This window comes from Lolium perenne, chromosome 7 (assembly GCF_019359855.2).
Source record: "Lolium perenne isolate Kyuss_39 chromosome 7, Kyuss_2.0, whole genome shotgun sequence".
NCBI lineage: Eukaryota > Viridiplantae > Streptophyta > Magnoliopsida > Poales > Poaceae > Lolium > Lolium perenne.
Window position 1 is genome coordinate 113,060,191 of NC_067250.2, and position 25,493 is coordinate 113,085,683.

Genomic DNA, 25,493 nt, shown 5'->3' on the forward strand with positions numbered 1-25,493 from the left:
CCCTCAGAAATCTCTTCTTCTTCTTGTCCTCGGTGTTGACTTCTTCAACAGCGTACCGGGACAGTTTAGAGAATTCCCTGACATAGGTCAGAATTGCCTTGTCCTTCTGCTCGAGACTTTCAAATTCTCGACGCTTCAGCTCCACAATACTTTCAGGGACATTGGATTCCCTGAACTTCCTCGTGAATTCCTCCCAGGTAAATACCTTTCCAGCCGGATAAACGGCTACAATATTGTCCCACCATGATGCGGCGGGTCCACACAGCAGATGGGTAGCATAACGAACCTTCTCTTGGTCGTTACATCCAACGGTGTTGAGCTTTCGCTCAGTATCCATAAGCCAATCTTCCGCGTCCATTGGCTCGGGCGCGTATGCGAAAGATATAGGCTTGGTGTTCTGGAAGTCTGCTAAGGTGACTCCCGGGTTCTCAGGTCTCTCCACCCTGTTCTGCTGCAGCAATTCTTGGAAGAATTTGTTCTGCTGCTCGAGTGTTACACGCTGTCTCTCCTCTACCAGCTGCATGTACTGGATGAAATTCTGCTGCGTCATGGGTGGTGGTGGTGGAAACTGATCTCTGGCTGCACCCTCAGCCTCTTCCTTTTGTTTTGTTTCGCGCTCCATGCGCTGCGCTTCGGTCTCCTCTCCTAACGCTCCCGACATAACCCCCTAGTTTTGCAACACAAGATGATACTCATAATTACTCCATGCGCAAGTTTTCTGAGCTCAACTTTGTGCACAGAACTAGTCACGCAATGGAAATCAAGAAGCAAATCCAAATCATACAAAACATATACCCTGTATATACATACTTAAGTGGTCTTATTACAATACTCAAGTCGATGTGAGTATGCAAACTCACTTATTAAAGTATATGTACAAATTTATACAAATATTACATACTATAATACACGTGGTACTTGTGTATTATAGCCTCGCCTCCCTTGGTGGACTCTAGTCGATCTTCACTCCCGGTACATTCCAGGCTTCCATCCGGTCGAACGTGTCGTCCTCCTGATAGACCCTGGAACATAAGGTCTCCCTGTTGGCTGATAATCCGAATCAGATGATGATCCTAGGGAAAAATCAGTGCTCACAAACTGATCGTTAAGTGCATCATAGTCCACCCATCGGGTGTACTCCCCTGTAGCTCCACCATATGTGTTACCAACACTCATACCCGACTCAACCTGTGTCGGATACCCTCCATCAACTCCTTCATTACTGGGATAACTCTGGTTCTGGGTTGTGGCATCATCATTCATCTCCCCATCATAATACACAGAAGTACTATGAGTTCCAGTATCTGATCCCCAACGCCAACCCGTGGAATTCTCGATAGGAGTCTCGGAACGCTGATTGTTTCCGGATTCCTCTCCGCCCTCGTATCCCCCATAGGAACTACCCAGATAGTTCCCAGGTGTAACAGGTGTAGGTTCACGCTCAAGTGGATCAATACTAATGTAGTCACCAGCTGAGTAAACTGGTGTGTGCACCACATTCTCCATAGGTTCTTTCCCCCTACTCTCCTCCTTGGGTTCAGTAAATTCCTCCAGCATCGTATCAATTGCTCCTATCAGATGATGGTTCAACTGAAAGAGTAATGATATAAAGTTGCGGCTATTATCCATATATTTTGCAGCTGCTATTGGTTTGCGTTTGGCATATTTGTAGTGGTTAAGCATGGGATCTTCTTCCTCCTGATTATGAGGAATATGGGAGAACTCGGAATCCATAAGCTCTTTCGTCTTATGTTCCCGTATGTCGGTTATGGCTCTCATAATAGCTATATGGTAGGCTGTGTTGATTGTCCTAGCTTCCCCTGCTGGCATGACTACGCTCATTCCCAGAGATTCGGGAAGTCGCAGTCCTACCCTACACTTGGCCAATACAGTACCATCATAGTACATGTATTTCTTTACTTGAATCTGGGGATCACACCCAAATTCAAGTAACATGGCTCGTAGAATATCCGCAAGTCCTCCTTGGTATTCACTCAATGTGGAATCCATCACTTTCACGTTTCGTCCGGGTCGTGAACTTGCCATGTTGGCTGTAGAAATAGAAAGATTATAAGATTAGTAAGAATGCATCATAATAGAGATAATAAAGAATTATCGCACTAAAAGATATGATTGTTATATTCTCAATTGAATATACACCATATTTTTAGAGAATTCTTTACTAGTCCTATTTGACTCCTAACGTTTGGTCCCATTTACTAGGTTCCAACCTAAGGTCAAAGCTTTTGCTCTGATACCAACTGTGGTGACCCTGCATACCACTGCATGTTGTAGTATGCCAGTCGTTGATATAACATTCACGAAGTACCATTCCGCGAATATTACATCCCTCAGAGTAGTACAACAGAACATAGCAGGTCCATAACTCATTCATTTATTATTACAACTATCATACACATGTCATCTTGGAGCTCCTCTTGGGTCCTAAGAGGAATACTCCTGGGTTCGAGGCGAACCCAACTTAACTTACAATATAAGAGTCTCATTAAGCTATACATTTATTTCCTCGAGCAGCTAAATACTAAGAGTTCGGGCTGCTCGGTTACTACTACTACTGGGTATCTCTAGGCTTGATCTCCTCCGGAAGCCTCCCCGGATCCGTAGACGATGAGGTAGTCTACGCCTTCTATACCTCCAGAGAGGTCTGGTTCTTCATAGCCGATGATCTCGGCTCCTTCATTGTTGTCGCAGTCCTCCTCCAGACGATTCAGACAATCTAAGCATGGGATTTAAGAGTGGTATGAGTACGAGCGTACTCAACAAGTTCATTATAGATAAGAGGTGTTTAATGCTCTAGCTACGATATTAGACCAGAAAGTCTAATACCAATGCAAGTTTTGATAAACATTTCTTCAAGAGATTGCTTTTATTTCAAAGAGCTATGTCCGTCAGCCTTCACCGGTTTACTAGAACTTCATGGAGCTCCTTTCCGGCCGCGTTCGTAGTTCCTCATCCCGGAACAGGGAGTGACAGGTCACAGTTCTTTACACTCTGCAGAGGTGTGTTGCTTTACCCATAAGAGATCTTAACCTTGGTGCCAACCGGGCAGCTTTCCCGTTCACACTTCCTTTGGTGTGAGGCCCGGTATAAGGTCATAGTCAATCATATTCCTCCGCTACCTCGCACACCCACCCTTTGTTGCAAACCCCGACCCTGGGTCCTCGCCGGTCCCATTATTCCCGTAATTTCAGGGTGGACCCCGACCACGACGATGCAGGGATTGAACCAAACTCCTTCGCCGGTAGCTGCAACCCATCATAGACCACATTACCGTGGGGAATTAGAAGGGGATCCCCACCCACCAATTGTTCCGCAAGCAGCAACCGCTACGGTAAGCAACAGCTATACCGTGGGGAATTAGAAGGGGCTCCCCACCCACCAATTGCTCCGCAAGATACAACCGTCTACGGTAAGCACATCCGTTGATGTACAAGAGGTGGAAATACGGTTGACTATTCCGTCCCACCTGCATCTTATGGTTAACACGGGTATTACGGCACAAGAATCATCGGCGACATTTGTTGTTTAATCCTAGATGGATATAAACCCTTGCAATGGAACCTCCACCATATCAACACAATCCATGGTTCCATTGCCCACCACATAGTCATATTCATAGTTATGAAAATAGTGGTTTTGCTTTTTATGCAATAGTGATAAACATAGTACTTTGCAAGTAATTTGGTAAAAATACTCAAATGGCATGAGCAAGTGATGAACTTGCCTGAACACTGCAAAGTTTTGCAGTTGGATGGTGTGGACTGACCCTTGTCCTCTGGTTCTGAAAAATAGCATCATTGTCCGATAAGGGCAATGGTTAAAGAAGCAATTATGCATGATTCCATTTTTAGGGTTTGTTTTCCCCCCCTTCCGATGTCGTTGTTATTTTATGAGAGGTTAAATACTAAGAACATCTTAGAGATACTTAATTTAAGGTAAATACAACCTTGAAATATTGTCAAGGTGTTTTTTATAGTCCATTGCATTAATGGACTTATTTTCTTTCTTGAAAATAATATGTGTGAGTTAAATGATTATTTAAATCATCAAATGAAGACTTATTTCAAATTGTCTTCAAAAATTCTCTTTTGTATTTTATTGTGATAGAGAATTTTATGCTGATCTATTTTCATATTTTTAATTATTTTTTTAGAGCTTTTAAACATTTCTTATATAATTTCAAAGTTTCTGTTTTAATTCATTTTGTGAAATGACTAAAATGCCCCTGGGCCCACCTGTCAGGGTGGCCCAGCGGTTAGATCGAACCGACCGGCCCGGTTCGGCTCGACCAGCTCCATTCCCCTCTCTTCCTCTCTCGCGCGACCAAACCCTAACCCTCTCCCGTCGCTCTGGCGATCCGTGGTCGCCGCCGCCGTCGCCGAATTAATCCGGCCAACTCCGGCGGTCGCCGCCGGCGAGATCAAATGGATCTGGTCCGCCTTTCGACGGCGGACACGGTGGTCCGCGTCGATCTGACGCTGGCGTCCTTGTTCGCTCGCCCTCGTCGCCTCTGCTCGCCTGCTGGGGATCCATGGCGATCTTCTCGCCACCGATTCTCCTGGTGCCGAGGCCGTGTGCCTCGCCGTGCCTATGCTGGAGCCTCCGTGCTTCGGCGACCGCCTGGCTTGGCCATGGCTTGGCGCTGCCGTGGCCAGGCTGTGCCGCCGTACCGCCATGGTGACGCCGTAGTGCTCCGCTCCAGGTATGTGCGCCGCCATCCTCTTCCTTCTTCCTTCTCTACTGCTAGTTCATCCTCCTCTCCTGTTCTCTTCTCCCTTTCGTCGGGCTCGACCACTGGCCTCATCCCCCATGTGGAGATGTTGGCCGTGCCGATGCGCTGCTGCGGCTTGCTAGCTTGTGCGCATGCTGCTCTGCTGTGTGACTGTGCTGCTGCTATGCATCTGTCATGGTTCTAGTTTGCTGTGCTGCTCTTGCTCAATTGCTTGCTGTTGCAACTCATGAACTATTGCTCATGAGCATGCTGTGGTGCTCTGTGTAATTTAGTGGATCCTGCTGATTCTCTGGATACCATTCCTCTCCTGTATGTGCCATTGATTTTCCTTGGCTTGATCATTCTGTGATGATCCTTGCCTTTGGCAAGTGCCAGTGCTTCTGATGTGCTATTATCAGTGCTCTAATTCATGGACATGCTCAATTGAGCCTAACTATTGCATTAACAACTCCATCCCTTGATGGAATGCTTCTGGATACAATTATAATGCTCTATTCACTTATCTGTGATGTAATTGTTCAATTATATGGTTAATTTAATTGTCTGGGCCTTGTGATGATGCTATGCTTGGCTGTAGTGACCTGTAGCAAGAGCTAGTGATGCTCTGATGATCTATTTATCATTACTTGCTTGTGAGCAAGTGTGTGCTCCTCACTGTGACTCACTGATGCTCACCAGTGCTGCTTGTGCTTCATACAGGCTTAGCCTGTGTGTGCTGGTGCTTGTCCAAGCATCAGTGGATGCTTGCAATGATCCATTGGATCATCTGCAAGATCCAGTGCATCATTAGCTTGCCTGCTTCATTTATCTGCTTAGTTTGCCTTGATATTTGGATAACTGATGTGAACTGCCTTGCAGTGATGATCATATAAGTGGATTTGGTTAGAGCTAGAGGGATGCCAACATCTGTTGGGAACCCTGGCTCCTTTTTGAACCCATCTGGGTGATGATATTAGTGCATGGCTTCTCTGTGGAATTTGGTATAGTGGTTGAGGTGGCCCTGACAGCAATTCCTTGCTGTTAGGGTAGCTCCCACCTATGTTGGCTTGCTGTGATTTGGGGAATATCTCACTGGAAGAATCCTTGTGGTTTTTTCCAGTTTCCTTTGATGTTGATAAACATGAATAGACACTTAATAGTCTATCTGTCTGATGGTGTAGTGGCTATAGGTGCTAAGTGAAACTGGCTAGTTAGATAGGATCATTCCTTGTTGGATTTCTTTGATTATGCCACTGGTTTGGCATAGCCAATGTTCCCAGGGTGCTTTCCTATTGGTTTCCCTCTTGTTCACTTGCACCAATTTGGCTAGTAGCCATATGATGACTCACATATAGGGTTTCTACCCTTGTGGTGTGCTTGAGATCATGCCTGTGCAATTTATGAACAAAACCATCTGGTTTGTTCATGATGATGTGTATACCTCACTCCAGCTCCTAGAATTGGTGTTGGTGTAGAGGTTTTGCTTCTGGTTGGGTTATGAGCTTGCCCTGCTCCTCCTAACTTGCTGGTGATGCTTTGTGAATTTCTGGTGATTGGGAATTAGATTGAACAGCAGTAGCTGTTCTTGTGTTCTTGTGTTCTTGTGTTCTTGGTGACTTACCCAGATGCCTGTCGATGAATGAGCTAGTTCTGGCGGTGGAAAAAAGGTTTTATATGAACCTTCTTTTGCTCCACAGTCGACGACTTGGCACAGCCACCCTTGGTGACTCCTCTCTGGCTTGTGTGTTGTTCAGCATGCACACATGCAGTGTGAGCTGCCTGTGTGTGTGTGTGTGTGTGTGCACCTGGTACTTTGAACTTGGCTTGGAGAGGATCAGCTCGGCAGAGTTGATCATATCTGCTCAATTTTTCCTTTCTTTCTAACCTGCCAAGTGGCTATGCCACTTGGCATCACACTTGTTCTATTTTCTTTGTGTTTGTGTGCAGGGATCAAGATGATGATCAAATGGACATGAAGATCACCAAGTTCAAAATTATATAGTAGTTTAGGATATATTTTATTTACTTGTAATTTTCCTGTTTCTTTTTCCATTTAATCATTTCTGGTAATGTGTTGTAATATTCACTTATTTCCATTATGAATATTGTAAAGACAATGTATATTGTGTGTTAATCAATAAAGCTCAAGGTTTTCTCTAATGAGCTTGTCTTATTGTTTGAATTAATCATAATGTGTATTATGTATTATTTACTTAATGAATTTCCTCACAATTCAAATATTCAGGGTAATTATTTAATATTTGAATTTGAAATTCAAATTCAACTTTGGTTTGAATTCCACCATGCAACTTAATTTAGAATTCAATCATGTAACTTAAGTTTGATGCAATCTCTCGCCTCTCTTCTCAAAACCCTAAACTAGTTAGGTGAGATGCAAGTTTGTCGCACTCTCGAAACCCTAACCCTGTAAGGTGTCGAGAGAGAAACTTGTCCTCCTCCGATGCAGTTTTTGTTTAAAAGCGCGAAATTTCCCCAAAATTTACCATGCAATGCACATCCCTTTCTAAAATCTACCCCTCGATCGTCTCTAAACCTGGGACATTACAGTTGATCCAGAGGGTACAATAAAACCTTACAATTTGCATAGTCACATGGACTAGCTCAGAATAAACACAGCGGAAAGTAAATCATCAATGAGCCTTCATCATCTTCATGTGCCACAGGCAGTCATGTTGGAATGTAGACTCGAGATCCTACCACGTACTTCTCCTCAGAAAATCCTGCACGTTTGAATATGCAGCCCCACGAATGGAGGTCAGTACAATGATGTACTGGCAAATGACACTTATATGGTGGCAGTTTTGGGCATGACTATCTACATGATATTTGGCAAGTGGAGTTTAGGCAAATTTGCATAAAGCCAATTTTATCCTATATTTTATTTAAAACGAAACATTTTGAAATCTTTGAATGACATTATGAAATCACACCATGGTTAAATCCTCCATGGGTTTTAGAATAATCACATGGTTACATCTCCCATGAGTTTTTCAAGGTTGATACAAAATTTTAAATACATTCAGAAAACAATGATGAGATTCTTCCGTACATTCCTTGCCTAGAAAGCTCAAATTGTCCGTAACCGGGGACACGGCTAAGATCTTAGGTTTAACTCTCGAGAGGTTGTGCACTTTCACCTTACGACCCACCCTTCCCAAGAGAAGAATGAGACAAGATCTTTCAGAAGAAGAATTCAACCATACAAACTAGACCCGTTCCCTTGGCCGTCACCTCCACCCACTGTCTAGCCACAAGTTGAACCCTCACAACTTACTTAATCCCGGCAGAGCCCATAATACCATAAGGATGCACTGGAAGCTATCTAAAACATGGACGACATGGTAATCTCTTTAATCCTGGTTAGCCAACCACAAGTGGAACTCACAAGCTTAAAACCCCTCGCAGGTAGTAAACCCCCACACGATCCCCTGGTGAAAACCAGGTGTGCAGTCAAAAGCGACCACTCTACAACATGCGAACTCTCAGAGATTCACCACTTCAGCCAACTAGGGGCGTGGACTTCACCACTTCAGCCTACTAGGGGCGTGGACCTGAGCAGCCGCCCACTACTCAAACAATCCACCCAGGTGATTCATTAAGGTTGTTAATTTTCACTTTTCAAACCAACACAATCGAAACAATGAAACAACATTTGGCATTTCCTAGCAATAGGTTCAGGAGTAGCTACACACTACTAGGGTTTGCTAAGCACAGCATAATACTTTTCTTTTGAAAACAAAACCTACCATGCATACTAGTTTCAAAACACTAATGCATAATTAAATTAAGTAGGATTTGAGTGTCACTTGCCTTTTTGGTAGTCGAAGCGCGTTCACTTCTCTTAATCAAAATACGTTACTCTCCGTACAACTATAACATAGAATATAGCACAACATAAACACACCATTCAACAACAACAACAAAAATAAACAAACATTCGATATGAACAATCATAGACATGCATGCATGCTATGCACCAATTACTTTCACCAGATAAGTAGTGTGTAAGTGTTGTATTAGGTGTTCTCTGATATGTGCAATGTTAATAAAGTATTCTGGACATTTAATTTGATTTAGAAAAACCATTAATCGAGTATCAACTTAACATATACAACCTTATTAATTAGCTACTGCAAGCATTATGTGTTGTAAAAATATGAATTTGACCTCCCTGGATAGGCTACACTAGTACAAGATTAGACCAATTGGAATTATTCAAAAATAATTTATAGAGTTTGAATTATCTTCGAATTACTGATTCGGATAGATTTTACTAAAGCAAGTTTGTGCATGTATCAAGGTTGTACAATTCTTATTCCATGTTGTAGTACATGATCTGAGGATTCCAGAAAGTACAAATTTGTTAAATTTGGACCTGTAGATTATTTGATACAATTTTTATAGTGAAATAGGATTAATTAAATCATTTGAATTATGATTCGAAAACTAATACATAACATATATAGTATTCATGCATATTTGGATTCTACATGTTATAAGCTTTCCAAAGATATAAAATTTGCAAATTTTGGACCTCTGAATGATTTTATAATGAATTTCTAAGTTGGACATATAATCTGATATTTAAATTTAAAACGAGTTTGACCGAGTTTGACTGAGACGCTGACTGTACTGATGACTGTATAGTTGACTGCTGACTGTACAGTTGACTGCTGACTGTACCACTGACTGTACTGCTGACTGTACCGTTGACTGTAGTTTGACTTTGACCAGACTGAGTTGACTATGCTGATGTCATGATGATGTCATAAAGTTGACAGAAAAATTTGCTCAGATGGAAAAACTTTCTATATCAAAGTTGTATAGAATTAATAGATCTATCTAACGCACAAATTACTTTTTACAACGAAATAATGAGTTTGACAAGATCTAGGTTATACCGTATAAGATCTGAATTTTGTAACATCATTTTCTCCTTGCTCGGTGAACGAAACAAGGTGAAACTTGCGGCAATTGAAAGATCTTGACGAGAGGAACAACTTCCGTGTTAAAGTCATGACGATTCGAGATCGTTTTGAAACTCGATTTGGCTCCGGTTGACTCGAAATAGATCTGTAGATGAGCGACAAATTGATACTTCAAATCGAAAAAACTTTCAACATGAAAGTTGTAGAGGATGATCAGATCTACATACTCACCAAAGGAATTTGGATTTCGTGAAACGAGCACGAACTAATTGAAGATTCCCTTTGTCAGACCTGACGCCTTGCGATGGGAAATTATCCGTGTATGGTGGACGAAAAGAGATGAGATTGGTCGGGATTGAAAGATCTCGACGAGATCTACAACTTTCGTGTAGAGCCTGAAGCGATTTGAAGTGGTTTAGGGGGTCAAAGCAGCGAGTTAAGATTTCGTTGATCTATGGTTTCGAGAAGAGGAAAGGGAAAACGAAACTGTGACGTGGTGATGGTTTTATATAGGGGTCATAGGTCGGTGGAAAAGATGGGTCTCGAAATTAGGAACGCGTAGAAACAAACGGATGAAATCGGAGTTGTGTAACTCAAGAAAAGTTGATTTAAGTGAAGATAAGTTTTACGGATCGATCGACCGATCGATCGTGGCTGCCAGTCGGTCCGTCTAGGCCTGCCTGCTGGGCCGGTCGGCCGGGTGGCCAGCCCGTTTTGTTTTTTTTTCTTTTTCTTTTCTCTATTAATTGTTTCTTTTATAAAATGAGTTTCATAATTTTGATTTGAGTGAAACGAAATTCTACGAGTTTGTAAAATTATATTGCTCAGTATAGGATAATAAACGGATTTAAATTTTATAAATTTTTATTTATATCATTTTATTACTACTATACCATTATGCCTATATGTGAATAGTTTCAATATACACATACCAAACAAGTTTATAAAAATTTGTAAAAGTAAAATAGTGTTTTAGGACAACAAGGAACCTGTTTAAAATCTATTTGTGAAAATAAAATAATAATTATATACACTTGGTCAAATTGGAAACTTGGGCAATATTTTGCAAATAGAATTTTCTCGCATTTTATTTTCTCAAATAAAAATGCATTAAGGATTTGAAAACTTTGGAACCAAGGATATGTTTGATTTTGAAAATACTTTAAAATCAATAGTCTTTTAAAAATACTAGTTTTGGGATTAACTTGTAAATAACTATAAAAAAATTTATTTCTTTGTGAATTTTCAATCAAGTTCAAACAATCAAGCATTAAATTTATCTTTATTTCACATTCCAAAATTTAGAAAATTTCGGGATGTGACAGACTACCACCCTTAAAAGAAATCTCGTCCTCGATATTTGTGAAAGGCTAGAAAGTTTTTGGGGTTTCAGATGGGCATGGGCGCTACCACCCTTAAAAGAAACTTTTGTAGGTAGTCTTAAGTCTTGGGTTGAGGCTAAGATCATTCGGTATAAGTTGGCTCATCCGAGGATAAGACTTGACAATAGGTCATATTTGGAAAACATCTATGGCTTAGGCTTCTGAGTTAATATCCAATAGGCAAATATCTATTCACATATAGTGAACCACATATCTCTCCAAGGTGATTTGAATAAGTTTTCTTCATAGTAGGGCTTTCTAATCCAAATGGTTGGTTGTTGAACTACTTCTGACACTGATGGTCACTCTTTGGGTCAATCAAGAGACCAAGATGTGTAAACTTCATGTCATCTTTCATCTTTTTCCTTCTTGGTGTCTTCGACATCCTTCCACCACTCTTCATCTAGTGGCTAGTTCTTCAAACTAAACGTAGTCCTACGCTTGGCAGCACTTGCCTAGTATAAGGGTATAATATTTATCCACCTTACCCTACCTTTTAAATAAAGGTAAGATACCTGTGTATAGTCCTATTCCCGGGATCACTGATAGCACACACATTACAAAATATAGTAATCATTGCAATAGTATCAAATTACTACATCATTGATCCAGAGGATACAATAAAACCTTACAAATTGCATAGTCACATGGACTAGCTCAGAATAAACACAGCGGAAAGTAAATCAGCAATGAGCCTTCATCATCTTCATGTGCCACAGGCAGTCATGTTGGAATGTAGACTCGAGATCCTACCACGTACTTCTCCTCAGAAAATCCTGCACGTTTGAATATGCAGCCCCACGAATGGAGGTCAGTACAATGATGTACTGGCAAATGACACTTATATGGTGGATGTTTTGGGCAAGACTATCTACATGATATTTGGCAAGTGAAGTTTAGGAAAATTTGCATAAAGCCAATTTTATCCTACATTTTATTTAAAAACAAAATATTTTTACAAAACTTGTAATGATGTCATAAACAGTACCATGGTTACATCTCCCATGTACTATCCGACAGTTGCTACTCAAATTTTAAATTATTCAGAAAAGGTGATGAGATTCTTCCGTACATTCCCTGCCTAGAAAGCTCAAATTGTCCGTAACCGGGGACACGGCTAAGATCTTATGTTTACTCTCGAGAGGCTGTGCACTTTCACCTTACGACCCACCCTTCCCAAGAGAAGAAATGAGACAAGATCTTTCAGAAGGAGGCTTCAACCATAACCAGCTAGACCCATTCCCGTTTGGTTGCAAGCCACATCATCATGTCTAGCAACAAGTTTGACCTCACAACTTACTTAATCCCGGCAGAGCCCATAATACCATAAGGCTGCACTGGAAGCTAACTAGAACATGGACGACATAGTAATCTCTTTAATCCTGGGTGGCCATCCACAAGTGAAACTCACAAGCTTAAAACTATTAAAGATAATAAACCCCCGCACGATCCCCTGGTGAAAACCAGAGGTGCAGTCTAGAGCAACCACTATTCAACTGCGCACTCTCAGGCACCCACCTGCCGCTGGTTACTCCAGGGTCGGAGCCCTGAGCAGCCGCCCACCACACAACCAATCCACCCAGGTGATTCATTAAGGTTGTTAATTTTAATTCTCAATACTCGCAATCCAGAATAATCAAAACAGCAGTGGCATTTTGTTATTGCAAGGCAACTAAGTATCCTAGCAAAGGTTCATGGTGGCTACACACTACTAGGATTGATAAGCATAGCATAAGTTTCAAAAACAAAATCCTACCATGCATACTAGATTGAAAAACACTAATGCATAACAAAATAGGTAGGAATTGAGTGTCACTTGCCTTTTGGTAGTCGAAGCGCGTTCACTTCTCTTAATCAAAATACGTGCCTCTCCGTACAACTATAACATAGAATATAGCACAACATAAACACACCATTCAATTACAACATCATAATCAAACAAGATAACAATCGGAAGTCGCTCTATGGTACTAAGGTGTGGCATGAGGTTTGGCTTGCAAGATATCGCTATGAGAGTTTGGACGGAAGGTCACATGATTAGAAAGTAATGTACTATCCAAGATATAATTGAAGAATCTTTATGCTTTACAAGAGCATGAAAAGAATTTGGAACAACTCATGTGAATTGAATCATATAAGTGACAAATAGTGCAACACAAATACTATTGAATAAGTGTGACAACAATTACTCAAAATAGTATGAATTACACATAGGCTTGGGTATGGAGTTGTGACATATTGAACTACTCAATTACTCATTTGTAAATTGAATAGATCAATATAAACCAATAAGATTAAGTGGACCTAAGATGGAATATGTATAAATGGTAATTAGGATGATGATGGATGTTTGGACTCAAGATATGTGTGATATGAGGTGGAGTGTATCAAACACAAGTATCCAAGGCATACCTAATTGAGATACATTATCAATTAGTGAAATAACTCAAGTGAAATGTGAATCTATGTGAACTAGGTGGAGAGGTTTAATGTAGTAAGGATATTTGTTAAAGGTAAAGTGTCTAGTGGTATTATTGTGTGGATGTGATCATGAGTTTCACCTTCACAAAAGAATCATGTTGAGAAAGGCTTATAGAAATCGATAATGAATATATACTCAAATTCTCATACTTGAATTTGAATATTTGCAAAGTGATTCAAATATTTTGGACGGTGGTGCTATTGGATGAAGTACTGTAAAACAAGGCTTATGATTGACATAGTGTGACAACACTCATCAGAGTAGCACAAGATCACACATAGCATTGGATATGAACTAATGATATATTGAACTACTCAAATAACTCATTTGAAAGTTGAATAGTTCGAACTAAGAGGAAGGGTTGAATGGCATGAGATTGTATAGGCGTGAATGATATCGGGATTTGATTCGCGGAGCCTAATGGGTAACAAAGATTCATCACATGTGATATGAGGTAGAGTATCTCCACCCTACTAAAGCAAGGTAAAATCTAAACTAGGACATGTCATACTTTACTCAAATAACTCAATTGTTATTTGAATAATATAAACTAGACGACTAGGGGTAAGCTAGGTGAACATGATAAACAATTATAACTGGTTCTGGAAGATGGGTATGATCAGAAGGATCATTTTGGCAAAAGGAACTATGTCGAAACCAGTTATAGGACTGCACTTTTCGCGAAAAGTTATTAGAAAAAGTACTCTGGATGGAAGACCTTTCTACACGGAAGTTGTAGAGAATTCCATTACAAGCGTATCGCCAAAAGAATCTCTCGGAAAAAGTTTATAGGATTTATTTTATAGACGATGTTGCGGATCAAATTGATACCGCGAAAATAAAGTGGGCAAAACTGACATGCAAAAAGTTTAGAATGATCTACGGGATTTGCTGATTCCGACGGTATATGGTTTGTCAGAAACCGACGTGTAGAACTCAAGATATGGATTTTACAAAACTAGACCTAAGTGGTTCCACTTCTAATGGTGTACGAAAAGTTGTCCGAACAAGTTGCTCGGATGGAAAAACTTCCTGTACGAAAGTTGTAGAGGATCTAATTACAAACTTAACGGAAGAACCACTATTCTAAACGGAGGTGTAGATCTAAAGAAAATAAAATTGCGAAGTTATGTATGACAATCTACATAAAAAGAGCGGAAATAGAATTATTACCCGGCAAAGGATGCGTCGAATCGCGGCGTTTTCCAAAATAGCGTTGTGGATGTTGCGTCGCGTGTGTGCGTCGCAAAAACAGCAGCGTGTGCGCCGTTTCCATCAGCAAGCAACAACGTGCGGCTACGGGAGGGAGAGAGAGGCGCGCAAGGCGCTTTGATGTGCCTTTGGGGCTGCTCTCACGGGAGTTTATATAGGCTTATGAGCTGGAAATTTTTTGTAAAGAGGCGATGTGGGACTACCAGATGCCGCCAAGACGTGACCCAACTCAGGATGCACTGAATCAGATGATGACAGCTCAGGCACAGCTCATGCAGATGATGACCCAGTTCATCCAAACCGCCCAGAACAACAACAACAATCCACCACCACCACCTCCTCCACCACCGCCGCCACCTCCACCACCACCACCACCCCCAGTGGATAGACTCGCCAGATTCCTGAGACTCCGACCAGCTAAGTTCTCCAGTGCCACTGAACCTATCGTAGCTGATGACTGGCTGCGCTCTGTCAACAAGGACTTAGTCACCTGCGAGTGCACGGAGGCTGAGAAGATTAGGTTCATCGCTCACCTGCTGGAAGGACCTGCTGCGATGTGGTGGGAGACTTATCAACTTACCCATCCAATAGATGGCTTAGACTGGGAAACATTCAAGGAGGGATTTCGTACTGCCCACATCTCCTCGGGCATTATGAATCTCAAGAGAGATGAATTCCGCAGTTTGAGACAGGGAGGGAGAACCCTGAAGGAATACATGGATGACTTTTGTACCTTGGCGAGGTATGCCCCTGAGGACATTGACACAGATGCTAAGAGGAAGGAGAAGTTCCTCAATGGACTTAAGGGTGAATTGAAGATTCCATTGTCGGTAGCTTACGCACCCAGTTACCAGTCCCTACTTGATCAAGCCATCACCTTGGACAACTATAGCACCCTACCTTTTAATAAAGGCAAGATACTTGTGTATAGTTGTAACATCCCAAAATTTCAAAACAAAACAAATGAATTTCCCTAGTTCCAAATTTTGGAACCAACAAAAACTTTTATTAAATTAAGTTTGATACATAGTTAGCTTGCTTAATCCTTGTGCTATTGCCATGATTGCTTGTTATTAGTATTTGAAGTGATCTTAAACCCTAAACCTCACCCCCTCTTTTCACCACCCTAGCTAAAATAAAATAAAAGGAAATTAAATAAGAAAAAGGCATATGTGCCTATGGCTATATTTATAAAACTTTACCCTAAGCTTTTCTACTTTGCTTAGAGGTTTGGAAAACCTTCATACACCTTACCTAGTACCTATCAAACCAATTCCAAGTGGTTTCCAAAGAAATTAAAAAGAAACTAAAAATGCCATAGAGGCATATGAGTGTAAAATAGCAAATTTGTGATTTTAAGAATATTGACCTTAATACATGTTGTGAATGGTTGGATCACTCCTATATACCATTTCAACACTCAAGAACACCAATTGGGTCAAGCCAAGTCAAATTAAAACTCAAATGCAACATATGCATAGAGGCATATGTGACACATAGCCATAATACCCAATTCTTGATCTATGCCTTTAAACCTTGACCAAATGATGTGAAACCATCTCTCAACCTAATATAACACTAAATTGACCCTAACCCATGCCCAAGGGAAGCAAGATGAACAATTAACAAGAATAATGAAATTTGACACATCACCTCTTATGTGTTATGGCCATTTTTGCAAATCTTTGAGCAAGACCATTTGGAATGATTTCAATAGTTTGGAAATGTTTCTAAACTAATAAGAATCACATTTGAGTCAAGAAAAGTCAAATCAAATGGAGAGAAATCAAATGGTGAGATAATCCCAATTTCACTCACATACACATAAGACCAATTTTGCAAATCTTCACCAAAGGCCACCATTGCTTGATCTATTGTTTGTAAAACTCTTATATATGATAAACAAACACAATTGCATCAAAGAAACCCAAATCAAAGCAAAGAAGAATTCAAATGCAACTTATATATGATAATGGTCATGTGACCATTTTATATTATCTTACCCACTTTGAGCTCTTCTATTAAGAGATTCTTAAACCAAACCCTAACAACTCTTTGCACCTCATCCAAGACCTCATCAAGATGAACATTTTTCGTGTTGACCACTTTGACCAAAGCTTTGACCATTGCTCTAATTATTCAAGCCAAGATGCCACCTTGAAACAAATTCTAGATTCCCTCCACTATTTGAATTTTCACAAAACCTCTCCAATTTTCAAACCAATGCCACACATTGTTGCCCAACATCATTTAGAACACAACCATGCAGCCATTTGTCCAAAGTTACACACAAGGGAGGTCATTGCTTTGGAGATGAAAAGTACACATAAAGTGAAAATGGAGGTACAACCACTTTAATCATCACTTTCTCACTTTTTCTCTCTCCCTCTCTTTCCATCCTTGATAGTACACCATGGTACTCTGAAAGCACCTCAATGAGTGACTCCACCTTAGCCATGATCATCACCTTGCTCATGCATGCCACTTCTATGCATGTGTCACACATACCTTTTAACTTTAATCAAATGGCACACCCCTAGCCCTCTCCAACCTGGTGCACTATGTCAAATAACATCATCACACCTCAACCAAGCTTGCAGCACTCATAGACCAAGAAAATGATGCAAAGAGGACCATGCCAAGCCCATGCCATTGATGTAGACCTCACCATGCCAACCCTTGTCCTCCTCCATCTCTAGTCACCCTCACCTTGTCAAATAAGCTTCACTCACCTCACTGACCCCCCACCATGCCAAGGTTGACCTCAGGAGAAGCATAGCATAGCCCATGTCACACCATGCCCCTCACATGCTCACCACCATGCACCCCCATGCCCTGGCCCTTTTCCCTCCCTCTAATCATGTCACCTACAGTCCCCTGGACCCTAGACACCTGCCAGACATGGTCCTGAGTGGAGGAGAGCAAGGACTCGACCACCATGCTCATGCCATTGTCCATGATCACCCTCCCGTGGACACCATCACCTCTCTGCGTGCACCCTGCAAACCAATGCTTCCTACTGCGCCACTAGCTTCCTCTCTCCCCCACGCACCTCCTAAACATGACCGTTCGGCCCAGAACACCCTGTAGCCACGCGCCCGGCGACATGGCCATCATGCCGGCCATGCCCCACCCCTCTCCCCTGGACACTATATAAACCCGCCCCACGCCCTGGACAGCACCACACCATCTCACAGCCTCCCTCTCTTCTCCCTAGCGCCTCCCTTTTGCACTCCTCGCAGCTCACCGGCGCCCACAAGCTCGCCGGCAGCCACACCAAAAACCGCCCAGAATTTCATCACCATAGCCCCCGACACCTACAGCAAAGTTGTAGCCCTTGGAAATATCTTTCCAACGCACCTAACCACGCCTCAATCCGAGCTCCGAGGTGAGAGAAATCGCCCCCGCAAGCCTGCAGTGTCGGGAGGAAGACGAAGGCCCAGCACCGTCGGATCGTCATCCGACGATCTGCGTGCCCCGCGTGCGGGCGACGTGCATGCGCCATGCACTCATGGCCCGGGCAGCAGCTGGGCCGGCCCAACTTCTTCCCGCCCCCGTTTGAATTCAAATTTTGTTTAATTCTTTTTCATTTAAATTGCTATCAGATGCTTTGCTAGAAATCAAATATCTCCAAATCTACTTGGCCATTTTTAGTGAATTTCATATGGTTGGAAAGCCTGTGAAATTATCTATCCAATGCCACTGGATTCAAACCAATAGCTGTTGTAGAATTAAAGTAGCAAAATAAACAAGACATAGACTTTTCTGACTTAGAATAATTATTAAAAATCAACCCTTTTGAATTTTGAGGTGATTCCACCTCTCATAATTCACATTTAACAAACTCTAATTGTTTATGTAAAAAGATGCTATGGGTTCTGTACATGATCATGGGCTAGAAGCAAAATATTGGCTATGTAGTCAATACTAGTCCATTTAAACTATATCCAAATTTTAGAATTTAAATCTATGAGGTGTAGCACCTCATTTAAATCCTTTCTCAAGTGATATGAAGTAATGTGTTGACCTTTATTTACTTAGGCTCATACTTGCTCACTTGTAGAAATTAAATCATAATAGTATTTCATTTGCAATAGTTATTTAAATCACATGAGATGATGAATCTCATTTAAATCATTTTTCTCAAATGATAAGTGTGAAGTGTTGACCTTGGTCAACATGTGATCACCCCTGGTTATTTGAAAAGATTAAATCTTAAGAAGAATTCAATGAGAGGAAATTATTCCTCCAAACCAAAGAGAAACCCTAACTTCAATGTTCAATAAGAGGAAATTATTCTCCTATTATTAAATAAGGAAACCCTAGCTTAATGTGTGAATAGATGTTAAGTAATGATGCTAGATCCATTGTGTGAGCCATTAAGGCTAATTAAGACTACTTAAGTGTTGTTTGGTGATTGTATCCTCGTATTCGTTTATAGACGCTAGTACCGGAGACTATCAAGAAGAAGAGGTCTTCTACCAAGAGGAAGGGCAAGAAAACTTTGATCACATCACCAATCAAGGCAAGCTATTACCAATGCAAGCTAGACTAATGCAAACTATTTTGGTTGCAAGTTATATTCTTGCAAAGTGCAAAGCTCTACAAGAGCAAGGCACCATTACATTTTACTTTATGAACCTATCCCAAGTTTTTACTTTACAAGCTTTACTTGATTTTATTTATCAAAGTTACTTTTTGAATTATGATTCACTTGGTTGAATTATAGAGTAGTACAAGAGAATCACCCTTAGCCTAGCAAGCTCCAAGATACTTAGCACCCCTCATAACTAGTGGCTAGTGCTCAATATTAAAAGTGACTACTCTAGTTGGGAACTTGTGATTTGAAATGACTTTGAAAACCTTGGAATGATGAGCCATTCTATTGAGAGATTTTGAAGGTGAATATGACTGGTGAATGACTTGGTGAATTTTACCAAAACTGATGGTTGGGTTCGGATGCGATACCATTCCAATTTTACAAGTACCCCCACAATACCTGAATCTGGGTAAGGCTTAGCTGGAAACTTATGTATGTTAGTATGGGTTCCCTCTAAACAAGCGTCATAGGGGTTATGCCGAGGCTGCCTCCGTACTGGTGAAGTGATGCGAAATGACGTGAAATGAGGTGAATGTCCGGCCCAAGCCCTGTGCAGTTCCCAGGCTGACCGCGTGTCTTCACTGGGAGGCCAAGCTCATGGGGAGAGGTGCCCATACTAGAGTATGTAAATGAAAGGTTAGGATTGGTAGTTCGCGTACTGCGTATGATAAATCGGGGCCAGTTACCCCTGATGAACTATTGCAATTGTTGTGGCACAAGTGTACAACCTCTGCAGAGTTTAACCTATTCGAATAGCCGCGTCCGCGGTTATGGACAGTTGGAAAGGCCATACTGTTCCGTCATCAGAACTTTTCTAAAAATATGAATGGTGACTTGTGATTTGAATTGAAAGGTGACTTTGACTTTGAATCACAACTGAGTTGTGCGAATGACACTAATGTTCCCACTTGAGTAAGTTAGTCAAATGAAGAGGTTTTGATTATTAAAGTGTTTATGAAATAAAACTGGCTTTATGCAAATGAAACTAGAGCTTAGAACCCCCTTACTATAGTTGATAGTTCTTGCCTTAGTATTAGTTTGCGAGTACTTTAAAGTACTCATGGCTGTGTCCCTGGCTATTCAAATGGCCAGACTATGAAGACGAGCAGTACGAGAACCGGAAGAAGGACAGCAGGACGTCTACGACAACTAGGATCACTCCTGACGTCAACAGTTGCCTGTGGAATAGATGGACTACTACTCCGCTACTTTCGCTTCCGCTATGTGTTATGTAATGAATAAATAGAACTTCTATTATTGTAATGAGACTGAATCATGTGATCCTTTATTTGTAAGACGATTATGGTATGTAACGAATGATGTGTTGTGATATCAATCTATTATGTCTCGCAAAAACAATATTCCTGGGATTGCGATGAATGGCATAATAGGCATCTGGACTTAAAAATCCGGGTGTTGACAAGTTGGTATCAGAGCCATTGTTGACCTTAGGAGACCCTAGTTAGAATGGACGTCTGAAAAACTTAGTTTTGAAACAAATGAAGTGATTATTTAAGAAAACTTATTCTCCCTCTTATCATTGAGATCTTTTTCAAAATAAGAAAGTTATGCTCTATTCTTCTTATACTATTACCTAAAATTTTGACACACTTCTCTAACTTACTCATCATAATTCTTCACAGATGGAGTACAAATGGGAGTTCTATCAGCTTGGTCACGGGGGAAACCTGATGTTCGAGAAAGACTTGAAGCAACTAGTGGACTATCTAGGACGCCCGTACCCCGAGTTCTTCGGAACACCCCTCAACAATCACTCCGGAGGACCACCTCGGTGGGAAGTTTCTTCCGATCTACGAAGGAAGCCTGGAACCCCAATATGGGAAACCATATGGTTTTCTGTAACGGGAAATACTTGGAAGGAAGGACTAGTCAGAGCTATGCAAGAAGCAATTTCTCGTCTGTGTGGACAAAATGAGAACAAGATTAAGAACACTCGCTTCATCTACTACCCAAGACATTACCCCACCGGAAGACCGATGACCATGCCCCCGCACACGGAGATGAACCACTATGTAGCACACCTCGACTTCATGCTGTACAAGACCCGCAAGGAGTTGGACAACGCCCTCACCTTTCGTCAAGCACCTTACCCGTGAAGACGAAGAATCCCCCCCTGAAGAGTAGTATCATTAAATCACTTTCGTATGTGTGAGTTGTATCAGGATCCCCTTGTATCGTAGAGCGATGAATGGTTCTTCAAACCAACGGTGTGTTAGATTCGTAATGTATGATGCTTGGTATGAATGAAAAAGTGTTGTTGGTTTTTACCCCCGCAACACTACTCAAGTTTTCAATCTTATGAACTTTTTAAAACTTTCACCAAACAAACCATAGAAATTTCCCTCTTATCTTATCATCTACCCCAATGTTCAGATGGCCCCTCCCAATCGCACCAACGACGCGATGATGCAACTGCTGCAAACCCTGATGGCAGACCGAGAAGCCGAAAGAGCTGAACGCCAAGCCAACATTACCGCACTGCAACAGATAGCTCAGAACAATCAAGGCCACGGAAACCACGATCACCCTGGATCGAAGCTGAAGAACTTTCAACACACCAACCCTCCGGTATTCAACAAGACTGTAGAGCCCCTCGATGCTGATGACTGGCTCCAGACCATGGAGAACAACCTCGAAGTTGTGGGAGTAGAAGCCGCAGAAAAAGTACTGTTTGCCACCCACTACCTGTCAGGACCTGCCAGAGCCTGGTGGACAAGTGCCCGTGCAATGAATGCGGGACAGATGATGACATGGGAAGACTTCAAGCTGAAGTTTAGCAAATACCATGTGCCCCAAGGATTGATCAAGAAGATGAGAGACGAGTTCCGTGAACTCAAGCAAGGAAGAATGTCCGTGGTGGAATACCGCGACAGGTTTCTCACTCTGTCAAGGTACGCCCCGGATGAGACCGACACCAACGAGAAAAGGAAGGAGAGATTTCTGAATGGACTGCATGACGAGATGCAGACTGTGTTAGTGAACATTCCGTTCGCTGACTTAGAAGCCCTGGTAGACTCAGCCATACAGATGGAAGGAAAGCTGCATCAAGCCAATGAGAACCGCAAGCGCAGAATGATGAACCAGAATGGACCCCACCATACCCAGAAGTACCGCAACAACTCCTCTGGAGGATTCAACCCAAGATACAACAAGCCCCCTGCCCAGAATTATCGCCCCAACGACCACAACAACAACGGAGGACCCCCGAAGCCTGGAGGCAACAACAACAACAGCCACAACAACAGCCACAACAACAACAACCACACAACAGCAACAACAACAATGGAAACAACAACAACACCAATACTGCCCCAAGGACTGGAAGCAATGCTACCCCCGTCATCCCCAAAGACAAGTCCACCGTCAATTGCTACGAATGTGGAGTTGTGGGTCACTTCTCCAATGAGTGCCCCAAAAAGCTTGCCAGGATTGCCGCCAATACCGCAGCACCTGCTCAGCAACAGCGCCCCTTTGCCGAAAGAAGGAATCAGAACAACAACAACGGTCGTTTCTACCACCTGACTGCCACTGAAGCTCAGGAAGCACCCCAGACCATGCCAAGTATGTCTTCCTGTTAATAAAACGCTCAATCTCTCTTAGGAACCTAACTTTTCTTAAAATCTCGGGACGAGATTTGTTTAAGGGGGAAGGGTTTGTAACATCCCAAAATTTCAAAACAAAACAAATGAATTTCCCTAGTTCCAAATTTTGGAACCAACAAAAACTTTTATTAAATTAAGTTTGATACATAGTTAGCTTGCTTAATCCTTGTGCTATTGCCATGATTGCTTGTTATTAGTATTTGAAGTGATCTTAAACCCTAAACCTCACCCCCTCTTTTCACCACCCTAGCTAAAATAAAATAAAAGGAAATTAAATAAGAAAAAGGCATATGTGCCTATGGCTATATTTATAAAACTTTACCCTAAGCTTTTCTACTTTGCTTAGAGGTTTGGAAAACCTTCATACACCTTACCTAGTACCTATCAAACCAATTCCAAGTGGTTTCCAAAGAAATTAAAAAGAAACTAAAAATGCCATAGAGGCATATGAGAGTAAAATAGCAAATTTGTGATTTTAAGAATATTGACCTTAATACATGTTGTGAATGGTTGGATCACTCCTATATACCATTTCAACACTCAACAACACCAATTGGGTCAAGCCAAGTCAAATTAAAACTCAAATGCAACATATGCATAGAGGCATATGTGACACATAGCCATAATACCCAATTCTTGATCTATGCCTTTAAACCTTGACCAAATGATGTGAAACCATCTCTCAACCTAATATAACACTAAATTGACCCTAACCCATGCCCAAGGGAAGCAAGATGAACAATTAACAAGAATAATGAAATTTGACACATCACCTCTTATGTGTTATGGCCATTTTTGCAAATCTTTGAGCAAGACTATTTGGAATGGTTTCAATAGTTTGGAAATGTTTCTAAACTAATAAGAATCACATTTGAGTCAAGAAAAGTCAAATCAAATGGAGAGAAATCAAATGGTGAGATAATCCCAATTTCACTCACATACACATAAGACCAATTTTGCAAATCTTCACCAAAGGCCACCATTGCTTGATCTATTGTTTGTAAAACTCTTATATATGATAAACAAACACAATTGCATCAAAGAAACCCAAATCAAAGCAAAGAAGAATTCAAATGCAACTTATATATGATAATGGTCATATGACCATTTTATATTATCTTACCCACTTTGAGCTCTTCTATTAAGAGATTCTTAAACCAAACCCTAACAACTCTTTGCACCTCATCCAAGACCTCATCAAGATGAACATTTTTCGTGTTGACCACTTTGACCAAAGCTTTGACCATTGCTCTAATTATTCAAGCCAAGATGCCACCTTGAAACAAATTCTAGATTCCCTCCACTATTTGAATTTTCACAAAACCTCTCCAATTTTCAAACCAACGCCACACATTGTTGCCCAACATCATTTAGAACACAACCATGCAGCCATTTGTCCAAAGTTACACACAAGGGAGGTCATTGCTTTGGAGATGAAAAGTACACATAAAGTGAAAATGGAGGTACAACCACTTTAATCATCACTTTCTCACTTTTTCTCTCTCCCTCTCTTTCCATCCTTGATAGTACACCATGGTACTCTGAAAGCACCTCAATGAGTGACTCCACCTTAGCCATGATCATCACCTTGCTCATGCATGCCACTTCTATGCATGTGTCACACATACCTTTTAACTTTAATCAAATGGCACACCCCTAGCCCTCTCCAACCTGGTGCACTATGTCAAATACCATCATCACACCTCAACCAAGCTTGCAGCACTCATAGACCAAGAAAATGATGCAAAGAGGACCATGCCAAGCCCATGCCATTGATGTAGACCTCACCATGCCAACCCTTGTCCTCCTCCATCTCTAGTCACCCTCACCTTGTCAAATAAGCTTCACTCACCTCACTGACCCCCACCATGCCAAGGTTGACCTCAGGAGAAGCATAGCATAGCCCATGTCACACCATGCCCCTCACATGCTCACCACCATGCACCCCCATGCCCTGGCCCTTTTCCCTCCCTCTAATCATGTCACCTACAGTCCCCTGGACCCTAGACACCTGCCAGACATGGTCCTGAGTGGAGGAGAGCAAGGACTCGACCACCATGCTCATGCCATTGTCCATGATCACCCTCCCGTGGACACCATCACCTCTCTGCGTGCACCCTGCAAACCAATGCTTCCTACTGCGCCACTAGCTTCCTCTCTCCCCCACGCACCTCCTAAACATGACCGTTCGGCCCAGAACACCCTGTAGCCACGCGCCCGGCGACATGGCCATCATGCCGGCCATGCCCCGCCCCTCTCCCCTGGACACTATATAAACCCGCCCCACGCCCTGGACAGCACCACACCATCTCACAACCTCCCTCTCTTCTCCCTAGCGCCTCCCTTTTGCACTCCTCGCAGCTCACCGGCGCCCACAAGCTCGCCGGCGGCCACACCAAAAACCGCCCAGAATTTCATCACCATAGCCCCCGACACCTACAGCAAAGTTGTAGCCCTTGGAAATATCTTTCCAACGCACCTAACCACGCCTCAATCCGAGCTCCGAGGTGAGA

General features: G+C 41.9%; 2 long non-coding RNA genes across 2 annotated transcripts; both read right to left on the reverse strand.

The window, feature by feature from the left end:
- Positions 1-7,245: 7,245 nt before the first annotated feature.
- On the reverse strand, positions 7,246-10,138 carry LOC127315031 (uncharacterized). Its single transcript, XR_007860055.2, has 4 exons — positions 9,913-10,138; positions 9,655-9,826; positions 8,564-8,623; positions 7,246-7,473 (listed from the first exon to the last, which is right to left on the reverse strand). It is a non-coding gene; the product is annotated as an uncharacterized lncRNA (long non-coding RNA).
- A 1,482-nt stretch (positions 10,139-11,620) lies between these two features.
- LOC139833472 (uncharacterized) lies at positions 11,621-12,976 on the reverse strand. Its single transcript, XR_011749296.1, has 2 exons — positions 12,884-12,976; positions 11,621-11,839 (listed from the first exon to the last, which is right to left on the reverse strand). It is a non-coding gene; the product is annotated as an uncharacterized lncRNA (long non-coding RNA).
- Between the last annotated feature and the right edge of the window lie 12,517 nt (positions 12,977-25,493).